At 46.3% G+C, this 6,241-nt stretch overlaps 1 pseudogene across 1 annotated transcript in view; it reads right to left on the reverse strand.

The window, feature by feature from the left end:
* Window positions 1-660: 660 nt before the first annotated feature.
* Window positions 661-6,241, reverse strand: part of LOC311247281 (beta-1,4-galactosyltransferase 1-like) — a 489,169-nt pseudogene continuing 483,588 nt past the window's right edge. The window contains exon 3 of the transcript in view: window positions 661-1,610. The product of the transcript in view is annotated as a beta-1,4-galactosyltransferase 1-like (transcript). The remainder of the gene's footprint in view (window positions 1,611-6,241) is intronic.

Below are 6,241 nucleotides of genomic sequence, written 5' to 3' on the forward strand. Positions count from 1 at the left end.
GACTGTGGATGGGGAATGTGATTGGACCAAAGCAGAGTCACTCACAGACAGAGGGTCCAGTCACGCCGTGGGACACATTCTTGTATTTAACCCTTTCACTGCCACACCACGTCACTCCAAAATAAGAAAAACAGCTCAAAATGTATTTTTGACTGTCGAAAACGAAATAAAATACTGCATTCCGCCTGCATTATGAATTTATGATGAGATAGTAACGAAATAGTAACGCACAGCCACTTGGACAAGTAACTGCAATCAGATTACTGGCTTTTAAAGATTAACGCGTTAGATTACTATTTTCGTGGAAAAGTAATCAGATTACAATAACGCATTACTTAGTAACGCGTTACTGGCATCACTGTTGACCTCACAATGAAGGTTGGCGGAGCATAGTATGTCCTCGCAAGTACCTATAGACACACACACACACGCACACACACACACACACACACACACACACACACACACACACACACACACACACACACACACACACACACACACACACACACACACACACACACACACAGTAGAAGGAAAGGACTTTGACTTTTACCAGAGTATCTATTACATTTTTTATTTATACTTTTACTAAAGGAACTGTGCACTTCTTCCACCACTGATTACTTACCAGCTATGCAGAACTGATTTACATTTACATTTAGTCATTTAGCTGACACTTTTATCCAAAGCGACTTACAAGTTCTGTACGACAAGTCATCAGGAAGGGCTGAGTAACAATGTTCATCAAAGTGTTGAGTGCTACACTTGATTCTTTCCATGAATCACATGATAACATTAACAGTGATGAAAGTGAAGAGCCTGTCTTTCTTGATGTTAACAACAGTGTACTTGAGGGAGTTGATTCCATCTTTGCCCATGGTGTGTCTTGTATTATATATTAGATCATGTCTCCTGTGATTAAGTTCATTCTTCCTGTCCCGCTGATGCTTGATCATCCGGCATTTGCCAATGATCTCATTAGGCCTGGAAATATGCATTCCTCTGTAGGTGAAGCGTAGCTGGATAGCATCGTCTTCCCCTCCCCAACCCCAGAACTGATTGGAAAAGCCATTGATCTTCAAGAACTGCTCTTTGGACAGTGATGTAGCTCCACCAAAGAGAGTCTCATAGCCTAACCTGAAGCCAAACTTGTCAACAGCCACGGCCAAGTGACGAGGTTGCTTAAAACACCTGTAGGTGTTACGGTCATCCATAGGAATCAGATCCACGTCGCTGAAGACAAAGCAGTCATAGTTGTACTCTTTCAATGCTTCGACATAACCGGCGTTCATCAGCCTGCCTTTGTTGAATGTCCCTTCTCCGTGCTGGTTGATTATGTAGACCCCGTAGTTGAGTTGCTGGCGCTGGAGGAAGGGGTGAAGGTAGTGGAGCCAGTGCAGCAGGTGCTCGGAGCGGTTGCGGAACGGGATGATGACCGCCACCTTCTGCGAGGCGATGCAGTCTGGGGGTTTGAAGAGCCCTCCCTCCTGGAGAGCTGGGTTCTCCGTGCGGATCGTGTCGAGAGTCGGCGGCGAGTTGAACTCCACGGTGAACGGACCCAGCAGATGAGGAGATGTGTCTGGGCAGGGGGGCAAGTTTGTCACCAGCTTTGTTTCGTCCAAATTCTTTACCGTTGATGCGGAAACATTCCTGGTTTGACTCCATGTCCATTTTAATCCATCTGGTGATCTCGTTTTACAGCAGTTAACATAGCTGAGGTAAAGCCAAACGAAAATACAGCTAAAAAAAAGTAAAATCCATGGAATCAGTTTCAGTTTCCACATCTTTAGTAATTCCAAGTATTTGTTCCTATGTGAATTATTTGGGTCAAGATTGTGAAGTAGAGTCAGAACACTACAATAGAGCTCCCGAAGTGGTGTTCATTCTCCCCACGATGATGAACATCTGAACCCTGAATGAGGTGAGGAGATGAGGAGCCTGTTCCGCAGGTTGAAATAATTGGAGGGGTAATAACTGGAGACAGGAGAATGTTCAACCCCTGTAACTGCCTCTCTTGCCTCCGTTCGAAGAGAACATCTTTATTCCGAACCGTAAAACTGTGAAAACATACATGAAATACAATAAATCACTGATCAAACCATAACAACATACATACATATTATCGGTCTTTGCAAGGTTGGTTGTTAACCCACTGAGCTTAACTACAAGCACATTACGGCCCCAAACGTACCTTGTTGACTGCATGCAATATGAGAGGAAAGTTAAGAGCTCTGGTGTCGATGTGGCTTGTCTGATGGTCGTGGAGGAGTGAAGGAACGAACCTTATAGTGTCTCTCTATTTATACCCTATGGCCGGGTCTACTATGACATCACCGCTATGACATCACAATGTTCCAGAACGTTCTAGCCTGTTCTAACCGGTTCTACTATGACATCACACTGCAGCTTAACTGGAATTACACTATGACACTGCTGCAGTTACAACCCCCGTAGGGCATTTAACTTTTGTGTCGTGTTAGTTTCTCCCTCCTTAATTTGGTGCTTCCAGTCCAATTTGACAGGCCTGTTTTAACTGCTCTTACATTACAGTTTTTCTCCGATTGCATAAACACTAAAATCAAAAGTATTACACAATTATCAAAACCTTACACACAAGGAGCAAAACATGGGCCCAGATTTGTCAGCCTCACACATAGTTGAGTCCCTCCGTTCGGTTCTATCCAGTCTGGTCGCGTGAATATTTTCGGCAGCCCACTTGTCCTTCCGCATTGCTCTGATTGGCCGAGCGCACGCATCACGAAGGTTCCAGAAGCCTTGGTTATCGGTCGACTGTTAATGATGGCTTCTGCCTCACACAAAACGGTGTGTAGTCCCGGCGCCATGGGTGGGCATTAGGGGGCCGGGCCCGCCCACTGAGTCCGCTGTGCCCACCCTGGTAAAAAAGAAAAAACGTTTTTCTTTTTGTCAATCAAAGTCAACTATCCAAATCCTTAGTCGGGGACAGCCCTAGTGGGCACTGATGTTAACAACAACACTACTGAAGCTAGCACGGCACTCTGTGAGAATTCGTTTTCTACCCTCAAGAACGTCTTTACAGAACATCGCCTTAGTATGCTTCATCGACGCAACTAAGCCCAATTTAATTCAGTTGGCATTTGAGAAGGACTTAACAAAAAAGTTCAGGAATGAGTGGAGGGGCAGTGTTTTAAGAAGATTTCACTCTGTCCCCAGTCGGGTTGGACCACACCCCTACATTGAACAGGAGGGTAAATGTGTCCCCTGCTTGCTTATTAGTGTATGTGCCAATCCCTGCAGCTTCGCACGCTCACTCACTCCACCCTACAGTCATGGTCCCTGCGATCCACGGACACTGGTCAGCTCTCCATCCCCCGAACCAGACTGCGGACCTTCAGGGACAGAGCTTTCAGTGTGGCGGCTTCCACCCTCTGGAACTCCCTCCCCGCAGAACTCCGCAACGCCCCAACTCTGGACTCATTCAAAAAACTGCTCAAAACCCACCTCTTCAACTTGGCCTTTAACCCCTAATTTCTCACTTTGTATGTTTGTGTCTGTCCACTTTTGTTATCTTTTCCCCCTGTAAAGCGACCTTGGGTCTTTTGAAAGGCGCTATATAAAATGAAGCTATTATTATTATTATTACTGCCTACTACAGTATACCTTGGTTTCTGGGAATAGTGTATCTCCTGGACAGGGTGCCGATGTGCCTTCTTCCTGTTTTCGCCAAGACTTCCGGCACAGGGGGGCAGGTTTGACATCATCAGCCTCAGCTTTGGAACCTGTGGGCCTGGCAGCCCCCTGAAAGATCCGGGCTTAGAGCAGTACGTTTGGAACCTGTGGGCCTGGCCCCCTGAAAGGTCTGGGCTTAGAGCAGTACGTTTGGAACCTGTGGGCCTGGCAGCCCCCTGAAAGGGCCGGGCTTAGAGCAGTAGGTTTGGAACCTGTGGGCCTGGCCCCCTGAAAGGTCCGGGCTTAGAGCAGTAGGTTTTGCCCACAAACATCATTGCTACCATCCAGGGTGCTAAAGCTGACTTTACTAGGCCTTTGTATTCCTATAAAGGGACTGCCTTTGAGAAGTGGTGCAAGGTTAAATGGGGTGCCCCCCTTCTCTTCAGTTGTAGACATTGTGACTTTCCTGCAGGGACTGTTCGCCCTGGGTGTATCCGGCTGCCATCTCAGCGTACCATGTGGGTTTTGGGTCTCATCCTTTGGTGTGCTGTTAAATTCACGTCTTTACCTCTCCTTCCTTCTTGGGACTTGATCCTAGTGTTGGATGCTTTGATGCAGGGTGCCTTTTGAGCCCTTACAGGAGGTGGATCTGAAGTTCCTTTCTTACAACACAGACTGCAATCGGATCACAGCTTTAGTTTCTCACATGAGTTATTGAAAACCGCGGCGACCAATGAGGTACCGTCCTTTCGCTGGCATCCAGAGCCACGCCTAAAAGCGTTTCGGTTTCATTACCCTTCTCGTCGGTGACAAACCATTTTATGATTTTCTTTTTTTATGTCAGAATTCAAACTAAGATTCAACAGGAAAAACGACCATGAAAGCCATTGTTTGTGCCAGTCGATTCTCAACACAAACGACCTTGTTCTCCACTCCGCCTCAGCAGAATCCTCGCACAGACACAATCAACTTTATTTGTATAGCACCTTTCATAGAAAGAATCGCAGTCCACAATAGTCTGGGAAGAGAGAATCTGGAGGGGGCTGTATTGATGAAAAGATCTTCGGAGTCTGGTGATGGCTTCAATCATTCCACAGTATTTTCAACAACATACTAAACATTTATATAATCAAAATCTGTCCAAATACGCTCTGAAGATAAAGGAAAAAAGGAAAAAAAATGTAATAAAGTGGGAGGCAGGTTTATTACTTTCCATCCACCGTGGTTGAATATACTGTACAGTTGGCAGTTGGATATAAGAGAGAAGGGGTCACAGGTCATAGGGAACTGTGGGCCAATCACAACTCCTGTTGTTGAGTGTTTGCATTTCATAGGAGGTTTAATGCATTTGAATCCATCTACCAAGTATTGGTGAGCCCACAATCAATATACGGTTGATTTGCAATAAAACGTTGCCTTCTTAGAATGTAATCAAATCATTGTGCTTTATTTCATTTCCCTGGACATGTTTAAACAGGGCAGAGATATCAATAATAAATATGGTCAAAACAACAACGACAACAACCCCCGTGAACCCTTTCACTACCACACTACCAAACTGTTAACCCTTTCACTGCCACACGACAAACGGTTAACCCTTTCACTACCACACTACAGAAGCTTAACCCTTTCACTACCACACTACAGACCGGTTAACCGTCTGCAGTGTGGTAGTGAAAGGTTAACCTTCTGCAGTGTGGTAGTGAAAGGGTTAACTCTATTCTCTAATATCCAGTCTCCTGGCGACTTAACCCCCTTCAGTGGAGTAATTTCTGGGATGATGCACCTGCACCTCTCACCCCCCCCCCCCCCGCCCCCCCCCCGCCATATCACACACCGCTCACCCTGGCCTGATGATGTGCAGTATCACGGTCTCAGATCTACACACCATCACTAACTCTGACAGGTAGGGAGAGAGAGAGAGCGAGAAGGGCTTTGTGAAAGCCTCATTTACCGGCATCATCTCTCACGCTCATTGACATGCATGCATAGGATTCACACGCGCACCGATACAGGGCGAGAGATAAAGAGGGAGAGAGAAAGAGAGAGAGAGAGAGAGGTGGGAGAGAAGAGGGAGAGAGACAGTGAGAGAGAGGGAGATATATAGAGAGAGGGGGGGGAGAGAGAGAGAGAGAGAGAGAGAGAGAAGAGGGAGAGAGGGGAAGAGAAGAGGGAGAGAGACAGTGAGAGAGAGAGAGAGAGAGAGAGAGAGAGATAGAGAGAGGGGGGGAGAGAGAGAGAGAGAGAAAAAAGGGAGAGAGGGGAAGAGAAAGAAAGAGTATAATTCACACAGATTCTCTCTCACACACACACACACACACACACACACACACACACACACACACACACACACACACACACACACACACACACACACACACACACACACACACACACACACACACACACACACACACACTCACACACACCTCCACGGAAGAAAAAGTCCTCATACGTGGCTCTGAGCTGACTGCGAGTGAATTAACATAGTGAAGACGCTGCATTATGCAAATGTGTTATGGTTCCTCTCTGACAGTACTGGGAAATTGGACGATGTTTTATGATGATGTAAGAGAGCGCTAAAGCATGG

Source organism: Notolepis coatsorum (genome assembly GCF_963971535.1).
Source record: "Notolepis coatsorum genome assembly, chromosome: 20".
NCBI lineage: Eukaryota > Metazoa > Chordata > Actinopteri > Aulopiformes > Paralepididae > Notolepis > Notolepis coatsorum.